This window comes from Rattus norvegicus, chromosome 9 (genome assembly GCF_021556685.1).
Source record: "Rattus norvegicus strain SHRSP/BbbUtx chromosome 9, alternate assembly SHRSP_T2T, whole genome shotgun sequence".
Taxonomy (NCBI): Eukaryota; Metazoa; Chordata; class Mammalia; order Rodentia; family Muridae; genus Rattus; species Rattus norvegicus.
In genome coordinates this window covers 39,896,533-39,914,755 of record NC_141542.1, presented here as the reverse complement: position 1 = coordinate 39,914,755, position 18,223 = coordinate 39,896,533, and the positions used below count along the sequence as shown (strand labels likewise).

Genomic DNA, 18,223 nt, shown 5'->3' with positions numbered 1-18,223 from the left:
AGTCTGTTTATAAGTGCTGGCAAGAAAGGCTAAAGTAGTCTTTGAGGGTTTTAGAGAGAGGGGAAAAAAATCTACTTGATTTTATTTATTATTTATACAAGAGGCCAAAAGCACTTACAAAATAAAGTTTTGTTTTTTTTTTTAAAAAGAATAAACAGAAACTGGAAGCTACAGTGGCTGAAAATCTCACTTAAATTTAAATTCCTTATCCGTGCCTCATTTGCTTGATTCATTTAACCTCACAAGGAAAACATTCTAAGGAACATAGCGTTTTGTGGGCTTTGTTTCCTGAACGTGGAATATCGGTGCCAGAAACACATCCCCAGTGTGCAAAGCCATCAAGTGAATGTAAGCACGGGTTCCTTTATTTACTGTTGCTGGCTGGCTCAGGAACTCACTTCTGTTAATAGAGGTCCAATCCAGCTCTCGTAACTCATCTCCAGGGCAGACGTCCTAATAAGGACTAGTATTTTCAAGCACACTCCCCCTGTTCTATTTTTGTTCTTTTCCTTGCCCTCAACTATAAATTTTGAGTTTGGCTCAGATGTAGAAAGACTTCTAGATTGGCTGGAGAATGGATAAAAGAAACTGATTAGAACAGAATGGATATTTATACACAATGCACTTGTTTTGAGCATGAAAGTAAATTTGTTAGGGGTCCTTTAAAATATCATATTAGAATCTAGTGGCATGTGCTGAAAATCATTTTAAGTGTACTTAGGTCATTTTAAAAAATAAAGATTAAAAGCATGGTTTGTTTAAATGGATAGAATTCAATTATAATTTCATTTTCTTTGTTTTACTCTTTTATTTCATTAATTCATTTATTTACTTACTTTACATCCCAAATGGAGCCCTCCCTCCCTCCTCTCCTCCCAGACACTTCCTCTTATCATTCCTCCCCTACACCCCACTCCCTTTCTCCTCAGAGAAGAGGAGACCTCCCATGCATATCAATCTGCCTTGACATATCAAGTTGTAGTAGGATTGGACGCATCTTCTATTGAGGCTAGACAAAATCATCCAGTTAGGAAAGCGCAGGCCAACGGCCGGCCACCTAGTCAGAGACGGATCTTGCTCCTGCTGTGAGAGGTCTCACATGAGGACTAAGCTGTACAATTGTTACATAAGTGTAGGGGGACTAGGTCTGCCCCATGCGTGTTATCTAGTTAGTGGTTCAGTCTCTGTGGGCCCCTATGTTCCCTGGTTAGTTTTTTGCAACATGAGGTCAACTTCAAACTGAACAGAACCTTTTGGATAGCTGGAGGACTGAGAAATTTGTGTGTCATGTTTAAGTAGATGAGTATTCTATGATATTTATGTAGATGACCACGTTAGTGCATCTTCATTCAACAGAATGGTCTTAAAGATTCTTTTGTTGTGTATTAATGTTTATACAATGAAAACAGAAAAGCGGGATGAAGATGTATACAATATTACTGTTAATTAAATATTCAGTATGAATTTATGTTGATAATCAACCTTCCTACAATATTGAGAAAAACATCAGCAATAATAGCTAAGTTTTGTTGGACAATCACTACATCTATCTTGGTTTTAAATTACTTCACTTTTATTAACTTGTCCAGTCTCAAAACTATTAAATCCCCGTTAGTCTAATTGTTATCTTACAGGGTCCAGGGTCTTGTCCAAGGCCACAATTCTTTGAAGATTCAATTAAGGTTTCTCATTTGAATCACTTCATCAGACTTTCATTTAGTGTTTCCACCCACTGCAAACCTTATATTTCTCTCTTTTGAACAACTGTAGGCTTATCAGACTTGTTTTTGTCCTATTATCTTGTGGTTCTTCTCTGTAAAACAGAGGTTGTTTGAGATGATTGCTTACAGTGCCAGGGTGCTTGGAGGAATGAGAGATTGGGAACTTAGAATAAAGCCTTTGTGCCTGAGGACTGGAGGGAGGAGGGAGAAAGGAGGGGGACAGGAAGAAGGGAGGAAGGGGGAGGGGGACAGGAAGAAGGGAGGAGAGGGAAGGGGACGGGGAGGAGGAGGGAGGAGGGGAGGGAGAGGAGGGAGGGGAAGGGGGAGGAGGGAGGAGGGAATCAGCCAACAGGGAAGGGAAAGGCTCGTGATCCTTGCAGGGAACAGGTCCTGTTTATAAATTCTGATCATGTGGAGATTTAGAAGTTTCTTGGACAGGCTTTTAGGGCTCTTTGAGGATAATCAGTGTGTAAAAAATTTAAAAGAACCAACTGAAATCATCCCATTCGTTTTAGTAAGTTTAAAATGTATCAAGAGAAGGATATAGGAGAAACAAAGAAAAGTTGAAGGCTTTCCCAAGGACAGGTTCTTCCATGGTGAAATGGAATAAACGGTTTCTGTTTCAGAAAACTGGAATGGCAGTTTAATGAGAATGTTGCCGAACAGTTGAGCAAAGTGCTCGACAGAAAACAAGTGTTTGGTGGTGGTGGTGGTGGTGGTGGTGGTGGTGGTGATGATGATGATGATGATGATGATGATGATGATGACGACGACGACGATCAGACAACCATGACATTATCTTATAATATTAAGCACTTATAATGATTCTGAAGCCCGAAGTAAAAGAAAAACAAGCAAAGTCAAGCAGAAGTATCTGAACTACGAATATGGCTCAGGGCAAGTTACTTTGCTTAATGGTCTGTGGTACCAATTTTCAGATCTAATATTTGAGTGTGTGTGTGTGTGTGTGTGTGTGTGTGTGTGTGTGTGTGTGTGTTTTAAACTGAGTATTTTAAAATTCGTTCAGTCTGGTCCCCTTTTGAGACCTAGTTAAATGTGAATCTGGCAAGTGCTTGTTTGAGGTACCCTTTGCACACACTGAACCGAATACATGGATTCCTTGAAGTTTTGTATATGTCATCTAGGATAATTCCCAAGAGAATGATCTGGTCTCTCTCTTTCCAAGCTCTCTCCCATGTGTTCCCCAAATGTCCCGTATGAAATCGGGTAGCAACCAAAAGCTTCAGAGATTTCATGTGTGTCCACGAAGAAATCACTAGTTTCGTGGGGTTTTTTTCTTTTTATTGGATTTCTTTTATTTACATTTCAAATGTTATTCCCTTTCCCGGTTTCCCATCCATAAGCCCCGATCCCACCCCCCCTCCTCCTCCTTCTATAAGGGTGCTCCCCCCCAAACCATCCTCCCTTCCTACCCTGACATTCCCCTACACACGGGGTCCAGGCTTGGCAGGACCAAGGGCTTAGTTTCCTGTTTTTAATGATTGAAAATGAAAATAATACTTTGTCATTTTATGTGATCCATGAAAATTTGATGAGCGTGACTTTGGCATCTAGGCATACAGCTTAGCTGGTATACAGCCGGGTCCTCATTTGCATGCATTTGTAGCAAATGCTCCACGTGTGTCCGGCAATGCTGAAACACTTAGCATCCGGTCCTGTCGTGCAAACTCTGTACCCTGGCCCCTAGACCAAGGACTCAGTGCCTAGAAGTAGGATCTGAGGGAGCGATCATTGTTTCTACAGTTTTTTTTTCTCTAATCCTCAGAATCATGAACGAATTCCTGCAACTGTCCTTTTTATATATTTCCCTGTTACATTTTCATCTCTGCTGTGTTTATTGTTAGTCTCCCTTACTTGTTACAATGGTTCTCCACAATAAAGATACCCCCGAAGTGAAGATCCTTCAAACCTTTACCTTTGCCTCGCGCAGGATTCAGAGAAAAGTCCATACCTTTGGAATTATTAAACTTTAACTTGCAGTGTTTTCACATTTATCTTTTTAATAAAAGTTTTGAATAGCATTTTTCCACATAATATATTTTGATCATGTTTTATCCTCTCGCCTCCCTGCCCACACTGCATTGGTTTTTATTTTTATTTTTGAAAGCTAACACCCACATATAAGGGAAAACGTACACTATTTGTCTTTTGTGATCTGGGTTGCCTCATACAGGATTTTTTTTCCCAAGCCTCAATTCATTTACCTGCAAGTTTTATAATTTGATTTTTCTTAACAGCTGAGTAATATCCCACTGTGCTAACTTACCACATTTTATTATCCATTCATGGGTTGGTGGACATCAAAGATATTTCTAAGTTCCAGTTACTATCAATCGATGAGCAGTGAACGGGGATGAGTAGACGTCTCTGTAGCAGGATGTAGAGTCCTTTGGGTACACACCCAAGAGTGGTATAGCTGACTCTTGAGGTAGATTGATTATCCTAAGGAACTGCCACACTGGTTTCCAGAGCAGATGTAGTAATTTTCAGTCCCACCAGGCATAAATAAATGTCCCCTTTCTCTACATGCTCAACTGCATGTGCTGCCATTTTTTTAATATATCTTAACCACTAACATATGCAAAAACAATGAGCAGTGCAAATCAGGAAAGTCCTACTTTTTATCTGACTTTAGTAAACAGATCTCATTCTTTCCCATCTTTAACAGATGTAGCTTCATTTCCTACAGCATTTCAGCCAAATGTGCCTTCCTCAGATTCCAAAATCACTCCCTAAAGCCTCCATTCACTACATCAGTGTAGCCTTTCCCAGGTCTTAAATTATCCTCTCGATTTTCATGATCTACTGCTTGGTACAAGCTCTGTCCTGACTCAGAAACCCCCCCCCCAATTATTTTCCATAAGTAGAAGCAATTTGGCTAATTTTTTTCTGAATCTCATTTTCACCTTTTTTTCCTCATTGCATGTGCCCTGCTTTTAAAGCAACACACTGTACACATCCACTGTTCACTCAACCCTATTACCTACAGCTATTGACACTTCTACAAACAATAAATAGCACTTCATGGTTTTTGAGGAAATATACATTTTTGCTGACCATAACTATTTTACCGTTTTAGTAGAAGTCAAAGTAACGTTTTCTTAGGAAGTTTCTGAAGAAGTGTTTGCATTTATGAGAAGCGATAATGACTTATACAATATTAATCTTCAACATCCCGCCATGAGCATTGCTTAATCTAATAAGAAAGTGATTAATCTCTGGAAAGTTACCGGTTTTCATGTTAACCGTAAGAAAACCCTATTAACCTTAAGGACATAATGCAGTAAGACATGCAAAGGCGCCTAAAACGTAAATTTCGTTGGGGTGAGCACAGGGTAGGGACTTATAATACTTAGGAACAGAAGCTCCAATTTAACTTCATCTCAGATAAGCGACCAAGTTCCTATCTGGAGGATTCCTTTTGCTACCTGGCCAACAAATTGTGACACTTATTACAAAATTATTTACATTATTAGGATTCTATTTTTAACACTAAAACCAGTGATGCATGCTAAGGTGAACCTTAGTGAGACTTAACACACCGAAGAAATAGAACTATAGATAATGAAAGGATCCAGCAGCATCTGAGGCCCAGGAATCTTTTCCTGTATGGAAATACCCTGGTTTCCCCTTAATTTTCTAGGAAAAAAAATCCCACAATTCTATTGAATTATAAAAATTTAAATAACGAGTATGCGTTTACAGCTATATTGAGGACACAGATGTAAATGGCACAGATGTTTGTTAATCTGAAAATGTAAAAATATCAACTACCATCCTACGATAACACTCTCAATCATTCAGAATTTGCAACTAAAAAAAAAAAAAACTAAATCCGTGATCGACAGTGTGCACTGGGAAAACTGATAACAGATGTGAAAGCGGGCGTCTGTGAAAACGTGCTCTGGAAAGGAAAGGATATCGATTAGAAATCTGCCAAAAAAATTACAGCCGAGGGTTAATCAATACTCGTGTGACACCCCTTGCTGGTAAGATTGACAACCCCTATAGACAGCTGCTACATCCAGAAAGCCACTCAGGTTTCTTTCATCTTCTGTAAAATGGAAACTGAAAAGAAAAAAAGTAAAATGTTATCGAAATTAGTTGCGTAAAGCTTCGTGAGGATTATTTATAGATTATTTATAGAATGGTGTAAATGGATTTAGGATGGAGCCTGGGAACCTGCGCAAACTACTGGAGAAAAAGTACCCATGGTTTCCTCATCGGAGTCTGAGCAGGATGCCGTAAATTCTAAGTCCAGAATAGCAACAATCTATGTTCACGCTAAAACTTACAACAGTTCATTTCTCTGGCTCGTGTGATGCCTAGAAACTACTCTGTCTTCTCGTGTGGCATCCTGCACCATCTTTTCCAAAACACACAGAAGCTCTGTGTGATCTTGAGAAGATTCACCCATTATCAGGAGCATAATTTTCTTTGCACAACTATGAGATTAGATTGTATCAACTTGACACAAGCTAGAGTCAGTCACTGGAGAGGAAGAAGCTTAAATTGAGAAAATGCTTCCCTAAGATAGGGCTGTAGGCAAACCTGTGGTACATTTTCTCGATTGACCATTGATGTGGTTGGGCCCACCTCTCTTGGGGTAGTACTACCACTGGGTTTATGGTCTCACATGCTGTAAGAAAGCAAAGTGAGCAAGCTATGAAGAGGAATCCAGTAAGCAGAACTCCTCCATAGCTCTTATCCACAGGTTTCTTCCCTGTTTGACTTCCTGCCCGGACTTCCCTCAGTGATACAATAAGCTGAAATAAACCCTTCCCTTCCCAAGTGGCTTTAGGTCATGGTGGGTTATCACAGCAAACTAGAAACCCTAAGTAAGATACATGGATCTTTAATCTGCTGTGCACATTTTCACAGTTGTGGTCCCCACTTCCCAAGTGACTGCTAGCTTGTGTCATGTCAACACAAATCTAGCCAGCACACCATGTGTTGCTGTTGCTTTAAATTCTCTGACGAGGATGAGAAAGCAGAGTTTTCCACCTTTGCTTGAAGAGTTCATTGCAGATACTGGCTTTTTAATTCATGCATCGTCCTTTTCCATATTTAAATGATGTAATAACACATGGGTATACCATGCGATGATAAAGTCAGGGCAATATGGTTTTCAACTTCCTAAGCATTTGTCATTTTAAAAATTGAGGGCCTCCTTATTGATGTGTGTGTGTGTGTGTGTGTGTGTGTGTGTGTGTGTGTTGGTGTGTTTATAAATGGGGATTAAAACCAAGACCTTGTGCACTCTCAGCAATGTCTCAAGTGTGGTGGCTCACAGCCCAAAGTCCGCCATTTTGCTTCCCCATAAACACTATGGAAACTGTACTCATTGCACTATGCACTCAGATGACCAGAACATCACTGTATTCTGACACAGTTAACCCACTTCCATCCACTCTCTTTTCCCCTCCCTGAGTTCTGATTACCACTGTGGCTCTCTCTGTTTCTACAGAGTCAATGATGGTTCCACACATGCCCCAGATCACCACATAGTGCTGTCCTTTCTGTACATGGCTTCTCTTATTCCAGTTGGGTCCGTGTTATGGAGAACGAATAGATTCTACTCCAGGTATTAATTTTAATTCCAGGGTTGATTGTGGCAGTAATGAGAGTGCCTCTTTCCAAGAAGTGTTGCGATGATGGAATACCATTGTCCCCTTCTGGTGATAGTTCTGGGGGCAGACATACCCACTCCCTTTCTGTCTCTTGTTAGAAGACCTTTTATCATATTCAGGATGTCCTACATTCCTTGCTGCAGATAGCAAATTCAGCCCTTGTCTTTTTCTGCTCTCTAAATGGCTTTGCAGTGTTACTGAAGGCTGTGCTGTGTTTTCCTGTCCTTTTGTTCTGTTTTCATAGATATCACTTATTACCTACCTTTTAGCTAAGTGGTTAAGAAGGGCCTGTGCCCTTTAAAGCTAATCATTGAGTTCTCTTTAAGGAGTACAACAGACAGAAAGCATTTTCTTTGCCCCGGAGTTGTTTACAAGCTCACTTCCTAAACCACAAAGCAACAAGCCAAGAACCACTCTCTTTTTTATAGAACTTTATAGTTTTATAAAGCCATTTCAGGAGCATGGTCTCTTAAGTGCAAAATGATGGAAGGCTTTTAAAATAAGAGCCAAGTCCAGTTTGGAAAGACTGGGGATGCATTAGTGAGGAAGGTTCCTGAGGCGATGCTTTTCAAAGTGTGTGTGTGTGTGTGTGTGTGTGTGTGTGTGTGTGTTTGTGTATGTGTGTGTGTTGTGTGTATATACATACACATATATATGTATTTTATTGGTACTCAATTTTCCATAAAAGTTAATGTGTTCTTAGTGACTTTCTATCTATCCAAAAGAGTCCTGTAATAAATACTGTTTTAAAGGAACACAGATATTTCAGAGTTCACATCTATGTCACCCGCAGTTTTTTTACAGCTCCCTGGTGGTAATTTATGTATCCCTTCCTTACTAGTTTTTAGTTATATCCTTTCTACTTTCCCAAATGATAAAAGACCCGTTTGTGTTCATTCTTTCATATATTCTCTCTCTCTCTCTCTCTCTCTCTCTCTCTCTCTCTCTCTCTCTCTCTCTCTCTCTCTCTCGTCTTAATTTATTTCCTCACTAAACTTAAACCACCACAGTCGTTGCTCTGAGACATCACTAGAAATAATTTTGAAGCAATATCAAATATTTATATTGTTCACCCCTCCCCCAGATATTGGAAGCATAACTAAAATAGTTAAGACTAGTCGACTGGGTGCGTTCACAAAAGCTAGAATACCAACACTGGAAAAAAATAGAGGCAGAGGATCAGGAGCTTCAGCTTAAGGCCTTCTTAGACTACATGGGTCAATATTTCTGGGCTAACCTGGGCTATACAAGATCCTCAAAAAGATAAAAAAACATGAAAGATAAAAACAGTTGCTGATAATTACTTATTCAGCCCATACTGTTTGAGGGGCTACAGTAAAGAGATTGAAGCCCTCTCAGTAGTCATCAATCAGCCTTCTGACAGAGATCACAGCATGTTGTTGTTGTTCATGGTTACTCACTTTGAGCTTCAGGTAAGAAACAAAGCTTCAAGAGACATCGTTTGACCAAAGTCACAGAGCCAGAACTTTAGTCTTTTATTTCCAAACTCAGTCCATTATATCATAGCCTATATACATTTAAGTGCTATAACATATCACATATGTAATTATCTATAAAAGAATTCAGAATACCTAGTAGCAATGTTTAATGTTTTATTGTGTCTATAGAATTTGATAGGAGTGTGAAAATATATAACTACCCATTATTGTCTCACAAAGAAAAAATAGGAAACATAGAGCTACATAATTTCATACCAAAAGTCTAAGACTGAAACACACTGTCATTTTCTTCCTTAATAACATAGATTTAATAACAGGTCACTCTGATTTGATTCATTGGGAAACTAAAATACAGAGAAGTTAAGTAACCCTCTTGAGTTTATGTAGTAAGATGGGAGCTGAGACTTGAACCAGATATTCAGAGGACTGTTGGACTGTGTCCTATTGAGGACATGTCCTCAGTGTCTAGGGAAACAGACAGTATCAGTCACTATCTAGTCCTTTGACTCCTATGCTGGTCTGCCACCCCAATGATAGATGGACTAGCTTAGCTCCTAGAATCAAACACAGTGATTTTTTGTTTCTTATTCATTTAATAAAAGTTACTAATTAAAGTGTTAGTGAACTTAGTAAATTCTAGAAGAATTTCATACAAGGACACAAGGTTATTTTAGAGTTCTCATTTTCATTTTATAGGAAATAGAAAATTAGATTTTTTCTCATAATATATCCTGATTATGATTTCCCCTCCCTCTGTTCCTACCAGTTCTTTCTCACCCCATCTTTCTTCCCATCAACACCCACTCCCTTTCTGTCTCTCATTAGAAAACAAAGTGGCTTCTAAGGGCTTATAATGATATGATATGATATGATATGATATGATGTGATATGATAAAACAAAGACTAACACACTGGAATTGGCCAGAACTAAGAGAAGAAGGAGGGAGAGGAGGAAGGGGGAGGAGAAGGAGGAGAAAGAAGAAAGAAGAAGAAAGAAAGAAGAAGGAAGAAGTGAAAAGAAGAAGAAGAAGAAGAAGAAGAAGAAGAAGAGGAGGAGGAGGAGGAGGAAGAGGAAGAGGAGGAAGAGGAGGAGGAGGAGGAGGAGGAGGAGGAAGAAGAAGAAGAAGAAGAAGAAGAAGAAGAAGAAGAAGAAGAAGAAGAAGAAGAAGAAGAAGAAGAAGAAGAAGAAGAAGAAGAAGAAGAAGGAGCCCAAGAGAAAGCACAAGAAACACTCACTGGCACAATCGGGAATCCAATAAAAACACTAAACTGGAAACCATGATATATATGCAAAGGACGTAATGCAGACCTGTGCAGGCCCTGTGCCTGCTGCCTCTGTTCTGTGAGTTCGTGTGTGCACTGATCATGTTCAGTCAGTTCTTATTTTCTTGGTATTCTCCACATCTTCCCTTCTCACTCTTAGACTCTTTCTGCCTCCTCTTCCAAAGGGTTCCATGATTCCTGAGGTAAGGGATTTGATGGAGACATCCCCTTGAGGATTGAATGTTCCAAGGTCTCTTGATCTCTGAAAAAATGTCTGGCTTGGGTCTCTGTATTTGTGCCATCTGTCACAGGGGAAGCTTCTCTGATGATGGCTGAACAAGAAGGTGAATGACGAGAACAGCAGAATGTCATTAGGAGTCATTGTCTGGCTAAGTTTTCATTTTGTTTGTATTAGAGCAATGGTGTTTGGTTTTACTCTAGAGCCCTGGGTCATCTTGTCTCAGATTCTTGGTCACCCAGGCAGTGTTGGGTACAGTTCCATCTCCTTGAATAAGCCGTGAGTCATATCAAATATTGGCTCATCACTCCAACCAGCTTCGTGCCATCTTTTCCTTAGCGTATCTTGCAGGCAGGAAAACATTGTAGATCCAAGAGTTTGTGGCTGACTTAGTGTTTTACATGTCCCTTTTGGTAGCTTGCAGAGTATGTGTGAAGGCTCGATGTAGGCACCAGCATGACCTCTTTATGTTCAGTGAGTTGAGTAGGTGCTGTTTTCAGCACTGGGGCCTGGCTAATTTGTAAATCCACAGACCACATGAAGCTCAAGAAGGATGACCAAAGAGTGGATGCTGCAGTCTTTCTTAGAATGGGGAACAAAAATATTCATAGGAGGAAATACAGAGACAAAATTTGGAGCAGAGACTGAAGGAAAGATTATCCAGAGACTGTCCCACCTGGGGATCCAGCCCATATACATACAGCCACCAAACCCAGACAATATTGCTGATGCCAAGAATTGCATGCTGACAGAAGCCTGGTATAGCTGTCTCCTGAGAGACTCTGCCAGAGCATGGCAAATACAGAGGTGAATGCTCACAGCCAACAATTGCAATGAGAACAGGGTCCACACTGGATGAGTTAGAGGAAGGATTAAAGGAGCTGAAGGGGTTTGCAACCCCATAAGAACAACAACAATACCAACCAACCAGAGCTCCCAGGGACTAAACCACCATCCAAAGAGTACACATGGACAGACCCATGGCTCCAGCTGCATATGTAGCAGAGGATGGCCTTCTTGAGCACCAATGGGAGGAGAAACCCTTGGTGCTGCCAAGGCTGGACCCCACAGTGTAGGGGAATGTCAAAGCAGGGAGGTGGGAAGGGGAGAAAACACTCTCATAGAATCAGGGGGAGGGGGATAGATTGGATGGGGGTTTATGGATGGGAAAATGGGAAAGGGGTAACATTTGAAATGTAAATAAAAAATATCCAATGAAAAAGGAAAAGAAAAGAAATGATCAAATAAAGGAGCAACCTATTATCTTGTACACAGCCTGGCTTGTGTGGGGATTCCCAGTGGACCCTTTGGCCAACAATTCAATTACATACAACCCAATCCTAGCACTGGAAGCTTAATTTGATGACAAGGTAGCCATTAGGAATGCTTTTCTCCTTCATTATTTGATTATTTCATTCAGATCACCTCCATATATGTATATATTTTAGGAAGCTTCTACTGTATTGAGTTCCCATTTGATCCCCCAATAGCTCTTAATTTTAGCTGTCTCTCCCCATATTTCCTCTCTCCTCTCCCCTCCACCTCCCCATGTGAGCCTCGAGTTCCAGTCCTCCTCTATGCACCCATTCTATTTCCCTGTCCTAGAGAGATCTACCTGCCCTGCTCCAGCCCCATGCCTTACATCTAGCCCCTGAGGCTCTACAAATTGTAGCTCAATTATCATTAACTTAACTCAATTATCACTAACCACATGTAAGCATGTACATATCATATTTATCTTTCTGGATCTGGGACCTATCACTCAGGATGACTTCTTCTAGTGCCATTCACTTGCCTATGGAGTTCGTGGTTTTATTTCTTTAATGGCTAAGTATGTGCATGTGTGCTACATTTCGTTTACCCATTCTTCTGCTGGGGGACTTGTAGGTTGTTTCCAATTTCTGGTGTTCTGGAGTGGAATACCAATGACCGTGGATGGCAAGTGTCTCTGTGGTAGGAGGAAGCATTCTTTTGGTATATGCCCTAGCTCAGTATACCTGGATCTCAACTTGAGGTAAATTGGCTCCCATCCTCCTGAGGGATGACCACAGTGGTTTCCATGGTGATATTGCACTCGCAGAAGCAGTGGCCAAGTGTTCTGTTCACCCCGTATCCTTGCCAGCCTAAGCTATCACTCGTTTTATCAATCTTAGCCATTCTGAATGTGTAAAATGAAATTGCAAAGAAGTTCCCATTTGCATTCCCTTAACGTCAAAAGACGCTGAACATTTCTGTTTCTCAGCCATGTAAATTTTCTCATTTGATCTGCAATCAAATTGTAATCTGTTTCCTTGTTTAGATCTGTAACCCATTTTTAAACTGGATTAATTTGCTCTCCTAATATCTAGTTTTTTTTTAGTTCTTTACGTATTTTAGATAGGAGCGCTCTATACAATGGGCAGTTGTTAAAAAAGAACAATCCTTTTCTATTTTGTGGTCTGTCACTTTGTCTGAATGATGGTGTCCTTGGCCATGCAAACCCTTTTCAGTTTTAAGAGATCTCATTTACTGAAAGCATGTCCTGTGCTAATGGTATTCTGTTAGAAGGCCTTCTCCTGTTTCACTGAGCTCAAGGCTCTTCCCCACTTTGTCTTCCATCAGGTTCAGTGATCTGGTTTTATGTTGAGGTCTTTGATACATTTGGAGTTGAGTTTTCTGCAGGGTGATTAGTATGTGTCTGTTTGGAATTTTCAACATGCAGATATCCAGGACCATTTGTTGATCATGCTGTGGCATATTTTCTTCTAGGGCATATTTCTGGATGCTTTATCAAATACCAGGTGTCCACAGGTTTATGGGCTTATATTTACATATTTGATTCCATTCCATTAATCATTAGTTGGCCTTTTATGCCCATGCCATGCCATTTTTATTACTGTAGTTCCTTAGTAAAACCTGAAATTGGAGCTAATATCCAGAAGTTCTTTTCTTCGGGATTTGTTTAGCTATCCTATGTTTTTTTGTGCGTTTCCATATAAGGCTGAAAATTGTTCTCGTGAGCTCTGTGTATAATTGCATTGGAATTTTGATGGGAATTGCGTTGAAGCTGTAGATTGCTTTTGGTAGAACAGTCATTTTTCTGTTAATTCTACCAATTGATGAGTATGGGAGGTCTCCCCAGCTTCCCATATCTTCAGGCTCGTTCTTCATTGTTTTAACACACATGTCATGCACTTGGTTCAAGTTATCCTAAGATTAGATTTTCCCTGATTTCTGTTGTACTAGTGTGGTGTGAGATCTCTTCAATATTTACATATAGGCACTCAGTGCTGTGAAGTTGCTTCTTAGAATACTCTTGTGTCCCACAAGTTTGATTATGCTGCGTTTCAATTTTTGTGCAATTCTAGGAAGTCTTAATTTCTTTTTTTTTTCCCTTATTTTGTCTTAACCCATTTTTTTTTAAATTCAGTAGTGAGTTATTTTTATGAGTCACAGAATGGGAGTTAGTAAAGAAGAGATCAAAGCTCAAAATATTGAGTCTTTCATCGAAGTGCTTAATGATATTAACAGTGATCTGGCTTCCTACCGCACAAGTGGCAGCCTTTGGAAGTGTGTGTCCATCGACAGAAGAAAATAGCTTCCTAAGATACACAGGAAGAAGTAGCAAAGAGAAGGAGAAGGCAGCAAAGAATTAATAACTGTTCAAACAAGAAAGAGTCTCTGCTGTTTGGCTCGTGTCACCATTGTTTCTGTAGGAGAAAGAGGTGTGGGTGAGGAAGCTTATTGTAGGTTTTCTCAAATGTGATGTTGCAGTACCAAGCCAAGAACAAGCTAACTGTTTCAGAGAGAATAGCACAACTCTAAGATAATCACTGATCACTGATGGGTGAGTAAAGGTGATTCTAACGGCTATGTCCTATCTGGCATTCTCTTTATTATTCATTTCATAAGGTGAGACACCATCTACATCTAATAATCAGTTCTATTCTACATAATAGCTCCAGTACATGGTGCATGGGTTTTGTTGTTGTTGTTTTGTTTTTTCATTTGTTTGTTGTTATGTTTTAGTTTGGTTTCATCTTTTTCCCCCCTTAAACAGATTCTCACATTGCCCAGGCTGGCCTTGAACTCTGTACGATCCGTATGTACTTAAGGTTGGCCATCAACTCCTATCTCTACTCGGTGTTTGGTTACAGGTGTGCACTATTACTCAGCTTTGCAATTTTAACTCACTTTTATTGTGGATGGCACAAAGAAGCTAGACGAGAATCAGAAGAGGATGAAAAAGTATCTCTGAACTTAAGCTTTGTTACTGAAGTGCAGTCATCTTGTCAATGTTTTATTATGGATCATCGAATCACATTGACAGCTCTGCTCGGCGTGGAGATGAGAGCTCGAAAACATATCCCATGAAGAGGAGAGTGTAGACCACACGGGTAGCAGTAAGCATGCTAAGAAAAGCTGCTACCACACTGAAGCATGCCTCATGCCAGCAAATTGTTGTTGTTGTTGTTGTTGTCATTGTTATTATTATTATTAGTAGTAGTAGTATTGGTAGTAGTTGCCTTGCCAATATAATTGGGTAGCCTCTTTATCTGAAGTTCAAATTCTTCCAAACTCCAAATTCAACTCCAAGTTTCCTCTCTAGTCTTTCATTTCCTATTTCCCAGGTCTCTTCTACCTCTTGGCTGGAGTCTAGATTTCTCTTTTCCCTCACCATACAGATTGCATGAAGTTCAGTCGTTTATATGTATTTAAAGAAAACTAAGATTGACTTATGCCTGGGATTCCTGAGTTGCCCACACGTGGGTGGACATTCGCTGGTAGTGAGGAGACTCTAGGGATGGAGGTGACTAGGACGCTATCGTGGTGTAAGGCACAGTGTTTATCTCTCCCTGTCTCTTCTCTTTCAGCCCTGTTGCTCCATTGTCTTCTGCCTTTGTCCTTTTCTACAGAGATGCGGACTTTACACCACTGTCCAGTTGTCTCCATTTATTTAACCATGCTAGAGGTGCACAGGGGGCTTCCTGACCATCTCCCCCGTTCACTCGTTTGCAAACAGGGTGCAGAGGCTACATGTCTGTCATCAGCAGAGCTCCCTCTCAAACACAGGCTGCTGAGCTTCAGCACCTGCAGTAATCCCAGATGGTCATGGGACGGGTTCTCACCAAGGAATATCCTGTGTCAGCTCGTGAGTTGGGACCATCATTAAACTTACCTAGGACACAAGGCCAAGTTTTAATTTATCTCTTATGTCGGTGGTCTTAACGATAATTACAATAAACACATGCTACTTCTTCGGCAGAAAATTAAACTGTGTTTATAGTCTAACATTGAAATCTCTTAACATCCCATGGCTTAGAAACTATATCTGACCCTCAGGGTTTGTTCCTGAGAAAGAGAGTGTTTTAACTATTTCCATTTTGGGTCACTTGTTTTGGAAGTGTTTTCATGTATTTAAACAAAATGGATATGTTGATGTGTATTTTTAGCGCCTTTCACAACGTACTTGTACACAGGATAAACGCGAAGCCGTGTCTGCCATCTCCCTTAGTTGTTGGACCTTGTAGCGAGTGGAGCGAATTACACAACAATGGGCTGAGAAGCAAATCCAACGTAGCATGTAACTTGGCCCCTGCTGCTGTAGCATGGAGCTTCTCTGCTCTGTGACGTCCATTCACTCTTCTTTTCTCTCTATCTTCTCATCTTCCCCTCACTCTGTTTTCCTCCTTCTTCCTGCCCTACTCCATCTCCCCTGTTTGTCTTCACCTCTTCTCTTTCCCACTTCTCCTCCTTCTTCCTCCTCCCTTCCCCCCCTCATTCCTCTCCCTCTCTTTCTCCCCATCTGTATCTGTGCGCTTAGAGTAAGGTTCAAATATTAAACATGTGAGAAGTGTTCATAGACCTACACAGTCAGATTAGGATGTGGGAAGCCGTCATGTTTTGTCCTACCAAATTAACCAAATCATCACCAACCAATAAGAACTGTACAGTATGGACAAGGAAAGGAATAGATTGCAACTGAATTTTGACCAGTTTTTCAAACAGTGCTTGTATCACTTTATATTTTCCGACAAAATGCATAAAACTTAACGCATTTTTTTTCTAGCTGGTCTCATACATTTTATTTATGTGGTCTGTAAAGTTTTCATATTTTGATACATCTACGCAAATCTTTTGAGTGTTATGATTCATCAGTTCTCTTTGAACGGGTTGATCATAGAACGCTTGCTTTATGCCATTATCATGACTAAATCTTAGCTTCTAAAAATAGGAAAATATCTTCGCTATTGTTTAGACTGTTTAAATAGCTGGTAGTCCTGAGATTCTGAGTTTGGATCCTGGGCACATGGTGATGCTGAGCGTAGAATTATATGCCTGTAGTTCCAGTGTTGACGAGAGGCAGGCTGATCCCAAGAGCTCTGTGGTTTAGCTAAGCTGACAAGCTCTAGTTTCGCTGAGAAACCTTGTCTGAAGAGGTGAGAAACAACAGAGGAAGACATTCATTGCCACCTCGTAGCCTCAACACATGCATGCATATGTAGCACTTGAATACACACATATACATACATACACACACACACATGCACAATAGTAGCATACCATATTTTTGGTTGAAAGGATATTTTGATTTAAAGATTATTCTTCTGTGATAATTTTCTTTGTCTAATAAGGCATAAGTGTTACTCCTCATTAGTCTTTATAGAAGTGAGTAAAAACACTCATATTCTGAAATTAATTTTTCACACAGGAAGGTTGTATATCAATATACTCTTGGGTTAGAGAGTTGTAAATCATGTGTTCTTCGAGGATCGTGTGACATGTATATACTCACATATATCCTATCTTTGGCTTCCTGTTAGGTGATTGTTTTAATTGAGTTGATAATTTTGAATCTTTGTTGATAGTTTTTAGTTCTTTACCCATCTATAGATCTACAGTCCCTTCCTCATCCATGAAAAAATAAACTGAAGCAAAGATTGCAGAATGTCAAGCTGTGTGTAGGGTCCACGTGACTATGCTGTCACATTCTGTGAATGATGTTGTAGATGGCCAGATATTGGTAGGAACTATTTATTTCATTAAGGCATATCAAAACTTATTAAAGGAAATTTAATTTCATGATCACAACACGTCTTCCATAGATTGTAGAAAACAGCACAAGAATGAATCAAAGTGCTCTGGAGTGAACCCCACAGAAACACTAGGATTCTGTACATTTAGATTTCATTTTCAGGACATTGAAGTTTTACTATTGGGATGGGTGGGAGAACACAGCAGGAAACACTGTTCCTGAATTAGACCTTAAAGATCATGACCCAGAGCTGAAGAGACAACTCAGTGGGAAATAGCACTTCCTGTGAAAGCAATATTACCTGAGTTCAAACTGCCCATAGCACAAAAGTCAGACATGCTTACTTGCCTGTGACCCTAGCACCAGGGCACAGAGACATGTGCATCCTGAGAGCTTGGCATCCAGTCAGAAATGGTAAGCCTCAAGTTCAGTGAGAGGTACGCTCTCGAAAATTTAGGTAGAATGGAGTCGAGAAGGACACTTGATGTCTGGCTTTCATGTGCAAGTGTCACATACACACTAAGAAAACAAAAAGAATCGAATCATGACTCTCCCCCTTACCCTATATTCATGTTTTACTGTAACCTTCTCTAAAATATTCCCATTCCTGTAGAAGCATAGACCTAAACTTCACATTTATTCTTTGTCTTCGCATATTCCTTAGGATGCTGTTTTAGTTCTTCTTGAACACTAACCAGAAGTTTAAAACCAAACTTAACAGGACCTCCGGGTAAGGCAGTAGAGCTCCCATGGTGCAGTACGCAAGGCTGCAGCACAGTGCACACAGCGAGGTCTCCTGCTTTCATCTACCACTGAGATCTGACTGGATTAACTCAGTAATTCACAGAGTTCAGCTTAGCCTGTGGAGCAATGAG

At 40.2% G+C, this 18,223-nt stretch overlaps 1 protein-coding gene across 43 annotated transcripts in view; it reads left to right on the top strand.

Moving 5' to 3' along the window:
• The window catches only part of Rims1 (regulating synaptic membrane exocytosis 1), a 499,822-nt gene that overhangs the window by 443,959 nt on the left and 37,640 nt on the right, over window positions 1–18,223 (top strand).